This window comes from Salvia miltiorrhiza, chromosome 7 (assembly GCF_028751815.1).
Source record: "Salvia miltiorrhiza cultivar Shanhuang (shh) chromosome 7, IMPLAD_Smil_shh, whole genome shotgun sequence".
Classification (NCBI taxonomy): domain Eukaryota; kingdom Viridiplantae; phylum Streptophyta; class Magnoliopsida; order Lamiales; family Lamiaceae; genus Salvia; species Salvia miltiorrhiza.
Genome location: NC_080393.1, coordinates 44379131 through 44395329, shown reverse-complemented (window position 1 = coordinate 44395329; position 16199 = coordinate 44379131).

Genomic DNA, 16199 nt, shown 5'->3' with positions numbered 1-16199 from the left:
AAAGGCTAAGATTTAATTTAGGGTGATTCTATTCATAGCCTTCATTTTACTCTTTATAGCTCTTATCTAAAATAATAATAATAAACAATTATAAACTTACTATTTTATCCGTTAACTTATAGCCCCTATATTAAATTTATAATTCATAGCCCTAATGTAATTTTTATTCTCCTTTTACATAAAACACGCACATGCACGCACACGTACACACACAACCACTATCGCCCTCACACTCCCTTGGTTTTTCAATCCATGCCTTCTTTCCGACAGAAGCAACTGTTTCCAGAACCCTCGTACCACCCTCGCCCCTCGCACTCTCTTGGTTTTTCACACCCACACATGACGACACACCAAATCCCCAAAACTTCGCCCTCTCCCTCAATTTTTGGTGACGTTGCCACTGCCCCAACCAGGGACGGAGCCAGGAATTAAGTTCGGGGGGGCTGAACTTGTACGGGGGTTCGGGGGTGGTAGCCCCCGAGATTTTTTTTTGGGCATTCTGTATATTTAAGGTATTTTTTTTATTAAAATACGAGATACTAATAATAACGAACAATATTTTCATAGATTATATAGTTTCAATATATCACAAAACATTTTTTGGAGATTCCGTATATTTAAGACATTTTTTATTAAAAGGCAATCATAATAATAATAATAACAAACAACATGTTCATAGATTATATATTTTCTATATATTACAAATTAGTTTCAATACATTATAATTTTTTTTAGCATTTCATACATATTAGGCATTTTTTTTATTAAAAGACAAGTATAATAGTAATAATAACAAACAATATTTCATAGATTATATAGTTTTAAATAACAAAATTATCCTTAAATTAAGTATATATGAGAGAATATAATAACCAAATATTCTTTTATAAAACAAAATGATTTTATAATAGGTATAAACATATATTTATATAAAAAAAAACTCAAAATTTGGGAGGGGGCTCTAGCCCCCCTGGCTCCGTCCCTGGCCCCAACCACGACCGTCTGTACCCCTATCTTTTCTCGCCTGTCACCTCTTGCCCTTCTTGTCTACAGAACAAGCGCACTCACACAATGGAAACCCCTCAACCAGATCACTACCTCCATCATCTAAATCCAGCGAAGGATCGGAGATTCGGTGCAACGACCACCTCCACTACACCTCATCCATTTCCATTCTGGTCGAACAACAGCGGCCCCTTTCCCCGCCGTCGACATCAGCCCCTCTTCGCGCACTAAACAAAATCTAAAACAGCTCCCCTACTCGGCACTCACACCTAACAAGACACAACTATAACATAATAAAGTATTATTATTTGAGGATGAGTATAAAATCGGCAAGCTGCTCGCCACTAGGATCCACGTTTCCCACATTTACCGTAAGGGAAACCAATTTGCGGATCACCTTGCCTCGCGCGTTTATCATGAAGCTTGGTGGGACCATGCCATCCCAAAGATTGTTCCCTAAGCCGCGGAGGACGCCTCTAAACCGTTCTTTGTGCGAATGGTCAACTAGTGGTGATCCGGCTGCACTGGACACGTTTGGGTTGGAAGCGTTTGTTGGGTTGGAGAGGTTTGTTTTCTTTCTTGAGGCCTCTTTTGTTGTCTCGTTTAGTTTTGTTTCTCTTTGCATTTTTTGTAATAGACGAATACTCTTTTCCCTTACCGAGGTTTTCCCCAATGAGTTTTCTCCGGAAGGGTTTTTAACGAGGCTCAGCTCATTAGCCTGCGCCATGTGCTTGCAATGAGTTTTATTTAGGTGTTTTTAATAAAATTCTATTTCAACATAAAATGGGGAATGATGCCCTTGTTCGTTGAGTTGTTTGTTGCAAGCCAGATCAGAGGCTTTAGATGTCGTTGTTTGATTTTAGCTTTTGATTCTCTTGGTTGTTGCAGGAGATTGTTTCATCTTGTTGTCTCTTGAGCCTTTTGTCGAGCAATTGGCATGCTTTGTCTTTGATCGTTGCCTTGAAAGGTGTTGCTTGGATTTTGCTGGTTCTTCTTGTTTAGTTATTCGGCACGAGAATTAAAAAGAATGTGTAAATTGGTTAAAAGTGGTAGGGCCTACACTTTTTTAAGGGTTAAATTTTTTCATTTATGGAAACATATCACTTACAGTGGCACGGTCTAAAATGGAATACATGCTACTTTTAGTTGGACAAAGGGAGTTTATTATTTGGGATTATGGTTGTAGGTTATTTAATTTGGAGGCTATGAGATAAAATAGTAAATTCATAATTATTTATTATTATCATTTTAAATAGAGGCTATATTTAGGGATGTCAATCCAGCCTGAAACCCGTGGGCCGACCCGAGTAACCCGACAAAATTAGAGGGTTAGGGTTGAAAAATCGCAACCCGATTATAAATCGGGCTAGTCGGGCTAGCCCGTTCGAGCTAGCGGGTTGAAGCGGTTAGCCCGTCGGGCTGGCGGGCCTGCCCGTTATGCTACTGTTTTTTTTTTAATTGAATTTTAAAATACTTAAGAGTTTAGGCGTTTAAGGTTTGGCCTGAAACCGAATTTTTTTCAGCCTCACTAGTCACTAGCGCGCGTCCACCCTCACTTCAGCCATTCTTCCTTTACCGCCGACCGATCTACCACCTCTAGCCATGCCGCCGCGCCTCCCTCCCCTCCGGCGCATCCATTCCCACCGGGCAACCGCGCGACCACGCCTCTTTATATATTAAAGATATATAATTTATATCTTTAATATCTATGTATATTTTATACATTATACATTAGATCATTAAGAATAATAAAATACAAATGATAATTTTATTTTTACGCCTATAACCTGGTTAGCCCGATGGGCTAGTTCAAAACCCAAACGCTTAGGGTTAGAGTTGAAGATTTACCACCCGAAAAAATTTCCAGCCCTATTAGCCCGCACCCGATTAACCCGGAACCCGATAGGGCTAGCCCGAAAATTCAGTGAACTGGCCCGATTGACATCCCTAGCTATACTGAATAAAACAGGGGCTATGAATAGAATTGCATGAATAGAATTGCCTTTAATTTAATATGTCAAAAATTTAAGCCCAAATTAAATAAATCAAAGCCCAAATAATTTAAATAATGAAGCCCAATCAACTTAAATAAATAAGGGCTCAATCACTTTTAATAATAAGAGGCAAAACCACTAAATAGATATGCCCAATTTAAATAAATAAGTTAAAACGCTCAACATTTAAAAACTAATATTTAAATTAATTAGATAAGGATTAAAATGTAAATAAGTAAAACTAATTCTAAAGCTGATGTCCAATAAGCTATTAAAATCAAGGGCAAAAGTTAAATAAATTTACGGGCCCAACTTATTTAATTCAAAGGGCCCATGCCCATCTTATATTTCACCTAGCCCTAATTAAAACACACATACAGTCGCACACGCACGCACCCTCTCTTATCTCTAGGGCTGTCAAAATGGGCCGAAAATGGCCCGGCCCGCCCGTAGTTTTGGCCGGGTTGGGCTAGGATTTTCAAGGCCCAAAAACAACCGGGCCTCCTTGGCCCGGCCCATGCGGCCCGCTGGGTCACCCGGCCCGCGGGCCAAAAAGCCCGCCGGACTTTCGGGCCTAAATCGGCCCGTCAATATAGAAGGTGAAAATTTCGAAAATTTATATCTCCTCCCAAATTCCAATGGACCCAACTCAATTTAAATTAGCAATCAACAATCAATATTAAATTATTTTTACTTGAAAGATTTATTTATTTTAGGTGGTTGTTATTTGATTCCAGTTGATTTGATTACTGTATTAATTAATTTGTGAATAAATCGTTTTCAATTTTTGTTGTTTTTGCAATTAGTTTTTGTTTTTTACTTGTATTCATATTGTTTACATTTAGTTTTAGTCATATTTGTTTACATTTAATTCTAGTCAATTACGTAATTTAGAAGTAGATTGTTTAAGGCCCTTTTTGTTTCATCGAATTTGTCTTCAATTTTTTTTCTTTAAATTTGATTTAATTTATTAATTTTTGGAATATATATATATTAATTTATTAATTTTTGGCCCGTTTTGGCCCGACCCGCCCGGCGGCCCGTATAGGGCCGGGCTGGGCTTCAATGTTCAAGGCCCGCTGAAATTTTGGGCTGGCCCGACCCGGCCCAAAAAATTGCCTAGGCCCGCTGGCTTGGGCCGGGCCGGCCCGCAAGGTTTGACAGCTCTACTTATCTCCCCTCTCTGTCGCCGCCGCCTGACGGTGAGCCCTGCGGCTCGGCCGCGTCTTCCTCTCTCTCATCTGTCTCGTCTGTTCGTTTATCCCCCAGAACAGGGCACAACAGACTCCGCGCCACCGATGGAGCTGCGGGTACCGCCTCCTTCGCCCTGTGACACACAGCCGGGGTTCAGCCCCCAGTCTCGGTCAACAACAGACACATAGGGGTTAGGGTTAGGGCAGATTTTAATTAGAGTTGTATATGATTATCTATGTGCTCTTGAAATACATTTCTACATCTGAAATTCAGTTCCTATACTCATTGTGTACACGTAAAGATGAAATATGAGTAATTGTGTGTGTTGGTGGTTCACTGTTGAGTGGGATGGTTTCTGTAATTGAAAACAAGGATTAAGGAAATTAGTTTAGGAGGAAATCCTAGGATGATCTTGTGCTTCTATATAATTCTCCCTTCAATTTATAAAAATATGTATTTTTTTTCTTTTTGGTTTCGTAAAAACATACATACTCTATATATAGTAATAATAATTTATTAAACATTGCAATCAATATAAGACCTTTTTTTCCACTTACATATATTTTAAAACTCGTATAGTCAAAATTGCAAATGAGATGCAGTTTCACAGGGGTGGTAAAAAGGTGGTAAACAAAGGAGAGAGGAGATGTGAAAATTGAGTGAAAGTGATTGGTTGTTTTTTTTTTAAAAAAATCAACTAGGTAAGAGCATCTCCAATGCAAAGTTGTAAAGGAGATGCATCTTCACACTAACCCATTGTGTGGTGGTAAAAAAAGGTGGTAAACCAAGGAAAAAGAGGATGCGAATATGCATTCTGTGAATGTGATTGGAAAGTGTGTCAATTTCATTTTGTATTGTTTATCTACCTTTTATTTTGCTTTTTCTTTTGTTAATTTAATATTTAAATTTGTTTTATTTTTTTCTATTTTTCCAACAACAATAATTTTTCCTTAAGTTTTATAAAAAAAATTGGAATTTTATATTGGAGGTAAAAAAAAATCTATATAAGAAATCAGTTGTACTACATTTGTTTCTACAATTTTTCATACTTTCTTCTTCATCTATCTTTTTAATTTTTTTTTCTTCTTCTAACCCAAAAATTTGTGAAAATGAATAATGATTTTTCAAATTGGTCCAATTATGAGTATTATGGATCAAACTCTGCTCCTCAAATGCTTTCCTATCATCCTGAATCTCCTAACTTTGATCCTCCAAATTCAAATTTTCGGCCACAAAATTCTAACATCGATTATCAAAATTCCAATTTTCATCCCTAACATTATCCTCTACATCCAATGAATTTTCTAGGAGCTCCATACGGATATCAATCTAATTACTATCAAGGCTATCAACACTACCATGCTCAACGAGTTCTATCTTCTGACTCGTCGAGAAAAACTAGCATGGATGAGGGAAGCACTAATCAAGATACGCCTACTTCTAGAAGAACACCTTTGATGATACTAGAAATAATTCCTATGCTAGAAAATAGATAAGAGCGATGAACGACACCAAATATACGTGGTTCGATCACTAAATGATCTACATCCACGGAGTTGCTCGAGATTTCACTATCTTTGTGGGTGATTATATTGTACATTGCTCATGAATGAGAGAGAGTCCTTCAATCTAACAATGGGAGTCCTATTTATAGATGACTAATTGGACCTAACCCTAAAGCCCATAAAACAGAGGAATGAAGCCCAACTCGGTGGCAAAGCTGGCTCCCGGCTGGGCTGTCCTCGACTGCGCTGCACTCTGGCAGAGCTGGTAGCACTGCACTCTGGCAGGCTGTCTCTGGTAACTCTGGCTCTGGCAGGTTATCTCTGGTAGCTCTAGCTCTGACAGGCTGTCTCTGGCAGGTTGTCTCTGGTAGCTCTGCTCTGGCATGTTGTCTCTAGTAGATCTGCTCTGGCATGTTATCTCTGGTAGCTCTGGCTCTGGCAGGCTGTCTCTGGTAGCTTTGCTCTGGCATGTTGTCTCTGGCAGGTTGTCTCTGGTAGCTCTGCTCTGGCATATTGTCTCTGGTAGCTTTGCTCTGTCAGGTAGCTCTGGACCTTCTTTCTTAGAGCAGACTTCTTCTTCGTCGCTCTGCTCTGGACTTTTCCCTCTGCCTATTTCTCACAGCTTTTTTGCTCCCTACTGCTCATCTTTGGTATTCCACTTTGGTATTCCAAGCAAAGCCATGTGTCCTGATCTTAGGACCTCGCATATTTCACCCCTCATCAGCTACTCCCCACTTGGTATGGTCAGACGAGACCATCCAAAGTCTGATCATCCGTTAGCTCTGCTCTTGAAGCTAATAGCTACTCTCTCCCTGGTATCGTGCGTGTACTTTAGAAGTCAAGCACGATTCTGTTGCTGTTATCGGGCTATGAATATCCCTTGTTTTGATCATTTGTGATGTGTACCCTGAGTGCTTTGTTTAACATTCTGCTCTGTTTCTTATGCTCTCGCAACCAGTGGTGTTTACATAACTTTCTGCTATGGGTTTTAGCGTTTGCTCTGGCTCTGATGCTCTGACAACCAAAGTTATCTTTGCTTTAGCTGTTTGGTCTGTAAGCGTATGCTCTTGCTCTGACAACCAGAGCTGTTTTTGCTTTAGCTGTTTGCTCTGTTCGCATATGCATATGTTGCATAGGTACGGAGGTGCGGATGCGGGGGCGATACGATACGAGTACAGGGATACAGGTTTTTAAAAATTAAAGGGTGTGATTCGGCAAGGATACATCTAATTATTAAAATTTTATGATATATAATGTTTATAAAATATATACAATTTAAATTTTCTTAAATTAATTATATGTAATTTACATTTTATTTTACCCAAAAGTTAAGCATTTTCAATTGTATAAGTTAATTGAGCACCAATATAACGATTCAAATATTATTAGTCCAATATATAAGACATAACTGAAAATAAAATTATGAAAATAACCTTGTGTAGGCCTTTCGTACACGAGATACGTGAATTTCGCCTATGGAATTTGCGAATCCGGTTTATTTTTATAAATTGTTTTAAAAGATACGCCACGTGGCGAATCGGGTGCGAATCCGACGAGAATCCAAGAGAATCGCACCCTAAAAGAATCCGATTCACCGTACATGCTAATTTTTGACGAATCCGTGCATCATAGGCGTATGCTCTTGCTCTGATGCTCTGACAACTAGAGTTGTCTTTGCTTTAGCTGTTTGCTCTGTTAGCGTATGCTCTTACTCTGACAACCAGAGCTGTCTTCTCTTTAGCTGTTTGCTCTGTTAGCGTATGTTCTTGCTCTGATGCTCTGACAACCAGAGCTGTCTTCGCTTTAGCTGTTTGCTCTGTTAGCGTATGTTCTTGCTCTGACAACCAGAGCTGTCTTTGCTTTAGCTGTTTGCTCTGTTAGCGTATGTTCTTGCTTTGACAACCAAAGTTGTCTTTGCTTTAGCTGTTTGCTCTGTTAGCGTATGTGATTTATGCTTAATTGTGCTAAATTTTTGGGGTTTGTATGAGCTTAATCTTAAGATAATCTTCTGGAAATTGGTGCGTTTTATGTGTTGTTTTATGCTTTGCAGGAGATTTAGGTTTTATAGATGGAAAAATGCAATTTTGGAGATTTTTGGGCTAAGAATGGCATTTTTAGCATAGCTCTGTCGCCAGAGCTGAGCTGCAAGCATAGCTCTGTCGCCAGAGCTGAGCTGCGATCATAGCTCTGTCGTCAGAGCTAGCCAGAGCTGAAGGCCCGCGCTAGAGCTAAAAGCCCGCGCCAGAGAGTTGGAAGCCCGCGCTGCAGAGTAGAGCAGAGACGCTCGACAGAGCAGAGCTGCGAAGATAGCTCTGTAGTAGAGCAAAGCCGACATCTCCAGAGCAGAGTCGAAATTTCCAGAGCTGACATCTCCAGAGCAGAACAAGTGTTACAGAGCAGGGCTAAAATACGCACCAGAGTAAACCCGGAAGAGTAGAGTCAACTCGTCAGAGCTGACTTTTCAGCTCTGCCCATCTCGCCAGAGCAGACTTTTCAGCTCTGCCCATCTCGCCAGAGTTGACTTTTAAGCTCTGCCCATCTCGCCAGAGCTGACTTTTCAGCTTTGCCCATCTCGCCAGAGCTGACTTTTAAGCTCTGCCCATCTCGCCAGAGCTGACTACCTTTCCCGAGCATAAACATCAGAGTTCGCCTTCTAGAGCAGAGTTACTCTCGCCAGAGCTAAATTTCCAGAGCTGACTTCCAGCTCTGCCATGACCGCCAGAGCTGACTTTCAGCTCTGCCACGATCGCCAAAGTAATTTGATAGCGCAGAGCTAAAGTTTGAAGGAGTCAATGTTCGCAGAGCTGACTTTTCAGCTCCGCGATTTTTCAGAGCTGACTTTTAGCTCTGCCTTGCCGCGGCAGAGCTTCGAATTCGGCAAGAGTAGGAGTGTTTTCCAGAGCGCGCATCCAGCTGGAGAGTTGCCTTATCTTGCATGATTTTATTGCCTTTAGAGTTCTACTTTGTAAGGAAACTTCCATGGTGATCTAGGGAAATTTGAGGTCTATAAATAGGGTTTAGTTTTTATTGTAAAAACGAACCTTTTGCCCTAGTTTTAGACGCCATCTTGGATATCTGTGGCATCCGAGACTTAGGAATTTTATTGCTTTCATAATTCTTCAAGATTTCGAGTTTTAGTTCTAGTTTCTTTTTAAATTCGTTCTTTAGTTTTTGTCGAAGGTGTAATCACGTGACAGATTCCATCCTCGTGACGTTTTGGTTTTTCGTAATTCAATTCTATTTATTTTATTTAATCATGTTTATGTTTTTCGTCCATGTTTATGCTTTCTTTTTAATTATGCAATTTAGGTTATGCACTTTAGTTTCACGTCTAGATTAGTTGGTTTTTAATTCACAAGTCTTTAATTCTTAAGTTAGATTTATTTTAAGTTGTTTAAATCTTGCGTAGATTAATTTACAAGTTTTAGTTTATTTTCCACATTGATTTTAATTTACAAAGTTTAAGTTTTTAAATCAAAATCTTTACTGTTTTTCCACGATACAATTAGAAGCCCTTAAAGATCTTCCTTGAGAGATGACACTGGGTCAACTTATCATCACTAGGATGTCCTTGTTCTATTGCAAGTCAAACTAGAGGTGTTTCTAGTTGAGTCAAATTTTGGCGCCGTTGCCGGGGAAGCTTTTAGGCGTTTTAATTGTGTTGCTTTTTACTTGCTTTATTTAAATTTCTGTTTTTCTCATTTTTGTTACCTTTCTCTCCTCCGGTGCGTTTAATCCGTGTGTTTAGTGTTGTACATGCAAGGACTCCGTAGTTTGAAAGGACCGTTGGTATCTCCGTTGGATAACACGAGCACAAAGGTTTTCAAAAAGAAAGGAGAGGAGAGCTCTGATTCAAGTTCGGACGAAAGGGAAAGTGACAGAGCTGACGAGCTCTGCTCTGACCTCAACCGTACAGAGCTGAATTCAGCACAAGAAGAGAAAGAAGAAGAGTACAGTGCTGACGAGTCCAACACTGCCGACAAGGAAGAACAGCCAGCCCTGCACGCCAAAGAAGATATGGCGCAAAACATGGAGTACATGGGAAATTTCACCAGGCCCGTCATCAGAGATACCAACACATCGGCTATTGTGCTTCCCACTGTAGTAAAAAATTACAATCTTAAGCCGAATTACTCATGTTTACTGCCGTTGTTCCACGGGATGCTGAGTGAGGACGCCCTGCAATTCATCCGGGATTTTGGCACGCAAGTTCAAACAATTCCATTGCTGACTCTTACGGAGGATCAACTCAAACTTAAGTGCTTTCCTTATGCCCTTAAGGATAGAGCAAGGATGTGGATGCTATCTCTGCCGCCCAACTCCATCACTACTTGGGGAAAAGCTTGTGAAAAGTTTATGCTCAAGTACTATCCCAGCCACAAGACACAGGAGCTCAGAACGCAAATCATGGAGTTCACCCAAGGATCGGACGAGCCCTTACACAAAGCGTGGGATAGATATCAAGAACTCCTTCGTCAATGTCCACAACATCAATTTCCCAACGTGATGTTAATGCAATTTTTCTACGATGGGTTAGTGGAAACTGCCCAATTCATGGTGGACAGCACTGCAGAAGGTAACATAGCTCGGAAGATTGCAGCAGAGCTGAAAGAGATATTCAAGACCTTAGCCGAGAGCTCACAACAGAAATCAGTCCGTGGGAAGAGAGTTGAGGCCAGCTCTATGACGCAACAGTATGAGCTGCAGAAGCAAGTAGCCGATCTTGTGAGACAAGTGCAGCATCTTAAGATGGGCAAGATGAAAACTCCTCCCGTCCTGGTGCAGAATGGCGAGCCTTGTGGAATATGTGGAGATTTCAGCCATGCAGTCAATGAGTGCCACAGAATGGGCGAATTTACTCCGAAGGGTGAAGCTGAAGTCTATGCTGCACAAGGATTTCAGAGCTATAATCAAATGCAGAGCAGATCTGGCTTCGTGCAAAACTACAATCAAGGGCAAAGCCATAATCAAGGATAGAGCTATAATCAAGGGCAGAGCAGACCGCATAATTATAATCAAGGGCAGAACGTCAATAATGGATGGAGAGGTCAGCAGCCCTGCCCACCGCAACAAAATTTTCTCCAACAATATCCACCGAGGTATCAATAGCAAGAGAATTTTCAGCCTTCGCAGCAACACGCTAAGCCCCAGAAGTCATCACTTGAAGATACTTTGCAAGCTTTCATAACGATTAGCAAGCAAAATATAGAGGTGACTAAGCAGAATATGGAGTCTCAAGCATCCACCATAAAAAGACTTGAGACCACCGTAGGGAAACTGTCGGGCACCTTGAACCAATTGCAGCAGCAGCAGCCTGGAAAATTTCATGGTCAACCTCTGCAAGCTCACCAAGCTTTAGCTATCACTGCTTTCGAAGAGCAGACTTGGATACCGGAACAAACATGGATTCCGGAGCAGACCAGGGTACCAGAGCTGACGTGGATGCCGAAACTGACTACGGTACTAGAGCAAAAGAAGGTAACAGCGCTGCCCAGCCCAGCCCTGCCGAGTGCAGCGCTGCTGACGAAGCTGTCGTTTGAGCTTTGTGCAAATAAAATATCATGTGCCCACAACTAGACTAGCTAGTGGTAAGTCCAGAGTCGAATCCACAGGGAACTGAGCAGTAACTCCTCCTGCAAGGGTATCACTAAAAAGGGTTTGTATTCTGCAGTGTTCTGATCACAACGTGCTTATGGGCAGAACGGGGTTTCCAACCTAAACTGAAATAACAAAAGTAGATAAATCAAATAACAAACAATTCTGACTTGGGTTTGAATCACTAAACATGAACTGGACACTCGATCATTGGTGCAATGATTAATCACTATACTCGCATACCAGTGGTTATAGGCATAAGAATTGTTGCGCCCCTATTGTCACTCGTCACGCACGCAAAAACCCCTTGCCTAATCTATCCTTTCAGTGTATGATCCCTTAGAAGGGTCAACTAATGGAAATCAAGTACCCCGGGCAACATCCACGCTCTCTGCGATGGCCTATCGCTAGTTGTGCTTTGCCGAGAATGCTTTAGGATTTAGATAGACCCACTTAACTCTTACGCCGATATTTCACAGCAGTCACGGCTCCAACACTCGTTGTACTATTTTGGAGGTCGATGGCGTTTCGCCTTGTGTCCAAAGTATTACATGTGACCAGAACTCCCTAGTTAACTAGTGATCAGTTAATTAACCAAGTTGTTACAACCTTTTTGGAATCAAACCTAGTGTATCGGGAATATGCTCATACAGTTGTTATGCCCAAATTAGACCTCTCGAGTTAAGTGTTCATGCTTAGATCATCTTGCCCAAATCAGAATATAAAACTTAGCCAAACATAAAGTAAATAACACAATCAAAAGATATAAAAGAAAACATAGCTGAAATTGAAATTGCTTAAAGGGAAATATAAGTACCTACGGCCAAAAGTGCCGTGCAAAACATATACGAAAAAGTAACAGATTATGCCCACAGCCCGGGCTAGCTTCCACTTCACAAAATACTGCACAACAGGATGGTTTTTCAGCACCCTTGGCTTTAGAAGCTCTTCGGATATTTATAGGAGTGATTAGGGCAACGTAAGGCCCAGCCCATGATCTTGCGGCCGGATCCATGCAAGCATGGAGATGCTTATCCCTTTCAGACCTAATCTTCATGAAGATTTGTTTCCTTTTGGATAAGGCGGTGGTTTGGCCTCATCGGTCTCTTTTGGATAGCTGCCGCCTTCGGCCCATATCGAACTTCCACTTGCGGTCCTCCCTCGCCCGCCTGTTGTGCCTCTGTCTTCTTCCCTTGCCTTCCTCCTCTTGCCTGCCAGCTCTTGTGCGGTACTTATGGGCATAAGGGACGATTTTTGCCTCCATTCCCCTTGCTTCCGGCGCATACCTCTTTCATGAGAGGTGACAACACTTTCGACCCCTGGAGCACCTCTTGCCCACAAGCTGGTCCTGCCACTGAACTATGCCCTCCCAGGCGACCAAACAACACAAACAAAAGGAAAAAGACTCAATCTAGACCTAAAACATACACAAAAATAGAGCACAAACTTGGGCTCATCACACGCACACACTTTAAACACGATTGTCCTCAAGCGTGCATGCATGATTTTGCCCAAGTACAAACACGGACGAAACAGGCACTCAAAACATAAGAAAAATGAAAACACATAGCATGCTATACTTTCTCAGTCCAACAGCAAAATGAAGATTAAGAAAAGCAACCAGTAGTATGATCAAACAAACAAAAGTACCATCAGTTGAGTCAAGATCGGGTTCTGGGCATAAGGATGTTCCTCCCCTTTCACTCTTTCTCTCAAGTGTTTTGGCTCGTGTTTTCACTCTGGACATCTTGATTAGGTTATGACCATATGCTTGCCTATTTTCTATTGTCTTCCCCTTTAGTCAAAGCCCTAGGTGCATCTCATTAGGTCTTTCATTGGTTGTAATGTGGCTTTAGGCATAAGGTGAGAATTTTTTGGTTCGAGGCTAAGGTCATTCTGAACTTCATTCTGGGCATATGACTTCCCAGATTTTTAAAACTCTTGCCTATTCTTGCGGGCCTAAGCACATTCTTCCCTTATTCTTCCTTTTTTTTTTCTTTTTCTTTCTCTTTTTCTTTCTTTTTATTCATGGACTTTTTTCTATGGTGGGATAAAATTTCCCATTTTTGCAATCTGTATCAATCCTGCCCATAAGATCCACTACACTATCTTCCCTTCTTTCGCCCTTAAGTTCAGTCTGACCGGGATGGCTCAATTCTGGGCAAAATATAAGTGAATTCGATTGAATTATTAAGCTCAAAGGGGCTGCAAGTGATAGATGTAGGGTTCGTCAGTTTGGCTTTGTGGGCTAAAGAAAGAATTGCCTAAATCATTTAACACACCTAGACTATGTACACAGGGTTCGACTAAGAATCAAGGCAAGTTCTAGCATCACCCTAAATCAGGATGTCAATATTCACACAATGAAAGAAAGAACTGTTATGGGCATACAACAGCAATTATAAAAGCTCAAATCCTCACATGGTATGCCCAAATCCCCATCCATCGTCCTCAACTACATACGACACAAAGTTCGTAGATTCCTACTTATAAAATCGAACTCTTAAATCATCAAAACTGGAGTAACCTTGATCATACAACATGCTTGACATAAGACTCTAAAACATTAAAAAGAGACTGGGTCTTCCCTCCCACTCACACACTTTGCCTTAAGGCAAAGGGTGCGAGAACAAAGATTACCCAGTGCAACAACAATAAAAGGCCTTGCCCCCCCCCCACACACACTTTGCTTTGAGCAAAGTAGGTGTGTGGAGGGGGTCAAGGAAAACAACAAACACAAACAAAACAAAACGAGAAAAGGCAAACAACAAAAGATATAGAAAAAATGGCCATTGCTTTGGGTGCCTGCACCAAGTGTGTTGCCTTTTGGGCAAAACACCGATGCAGGCAGAAGGTTACCCTTCCCGCAGCTTTGGCCAGACAGACTCGACAAACAAACAGAACAAACTCACAAAAACACAACATAACAAAACAAAACAAAAAACTAACAACCTAAGGAGGGTGAAATTCAAGGGGCAGGTGCAGGTGGGTACCTGAACCCTTGGTGCTTGAAGAAGGCCAGCAGGGCCTTTTGGGTTGCTGTCAGTGCAACCTGGGTCTCCACGATCATGGACTCAATCCTGTCCAGCTGACTTCCCTCTTCCTCTGACTCTGACTCCTCCACCTTCTCTTTTCCTTTGCCCACAGCAGGGCTTTGGCCTTTGGCCGCCGAAATTTCCCTCTCGTCTGGGTTGGTGAATTTGGGCACAGCACGGTCCATCCTGATATCCTTCATGCGGATCAGGGCTTCGATGTTCAGCTTCTCTGCCTCAATCTTGGTGTTCCCCTCCTCGATTTCAATCTCATTCACCTGGGCAAATGCGGTGGTGAACTGGATGCAGGAGAGCCTCTGATTAGGCTTGCTGATGATGGAGTTGATGTGCTCGATCAGAAAAGCTCCAAAGTTGAGCTTCACCTCGCTATGCATTGCCCAAAGGATGTAGAGATCCTTTTTGGACATAGCATTCCCACTGTCAGTTTTGCCAAAGAGGGAGTACGAGAGGATGCGGTGGCAAACCCTCAGGGCTGAGTCGCAAATCCTATGCCACTTGACCTTTTGGGTCCTGAACTGTCCTCCGTCGCCAATCTCTGCCCACATGACATCCCACTCCTGTGCAGTGAAGGTGGGAATTCCTCTCTTTGCGTCCTTGTACTCATTCTTCTGTAGGTCCTTCAGCTTCACCATTCCCAGATTGAGGTTGAGCTCATTCACGGACATATCCCTGGTTTCTCCCTTCATGGAGAAGCTCATGCCCAGAGGCCCGCAGGTTGGGTTGATCTCCACTTGCATCGAGTCAAACACTTCCCTGACCACCTCCTCATGTGCGTGCCCTGGCCACTTTAGAAATGCCTTCCAGCCAATGTTTTCGAAGTACTCCTTCACTTTTTCCACTATGCCCAAAGGCTCCAGTGCGTCCATATCCGGGATCTTGGGCACAGCTATTCCTTTCGCTGTTTTCTTCCTGCTCCTTGGTGCTGACGTCGGCTCTCCCTTGATCATCCGGATCGGGGTCGGGGCCATCAGTTTCCTCATTCTTTTCGCCAGAGTTTCCTCTTGCTCTTCGCCGGACTCTCCCTGCTCCTCCTGCATCACTGAACCCGAGGGTTCATTTCTCTCATTGGATGATCCTTCGGCCGGCGTGGCCGATTTCTCGGCCGCCAGCTTCTTCCTCTTTGGAGCTGTGGGGGTCTGCTTCTTCTTAGATGGATCTTCCTCGCCTTTCTTCGCCACTTCCGGTGTGGCCTTGCCTTCTCCCTCATCTGCATGCTGGTCGCCGAGTGTGGGGACGTCTATCTCCGTCGTGAGTTGCTCGATGATATTTTCATCCACCAGCGAGAGGCTCTCGACTTGCGGCAGGGTTTTGGATGAAGGGGTTGGTGTGGTTTCCATCGGGAGTGGTTTCCGACGTGGGGTATTTTTCGAAGCTTTGGATTTCGACGGTGTGGGGCTTTCTCCGGTGAGATCGATCTCTGTACCTTGGGGTATGCCTCGGAGTTTGTTTTTGGGTTTGGTGGAGACCATGGTGGTTGGGTGGTGGTTTTGTATGCTAAGGGCCGAGAAAGTAGGGTGGTGATTATGGGAAGTTGGATGGTTAGGGTAGTGACGTCGTGGGTAGAGGTTTTTAGGGTTTTGGGGGATAGGGCTGACAACTGTCACTTGATGTGACGTGCGTCAGGCGGTTTCAGCCGCGTTTTGCCTGAGAGCCCCTTTCTGCCCTGGGATTAATACTCCTCCATTTGACTGCTTGTGCCTATAACTGCTTTTCCTATCTCTGCAAAGACAAATTCAAATCCCCGCGAAGGCGGGAAACTCAAACTCGCCCACTGCTGTGGGCATAACCTAGTTCCTAGGCAAACAAAAAGAAAAATGAAACAAACTAAAAGAAATAAACAAAATGGAAACACC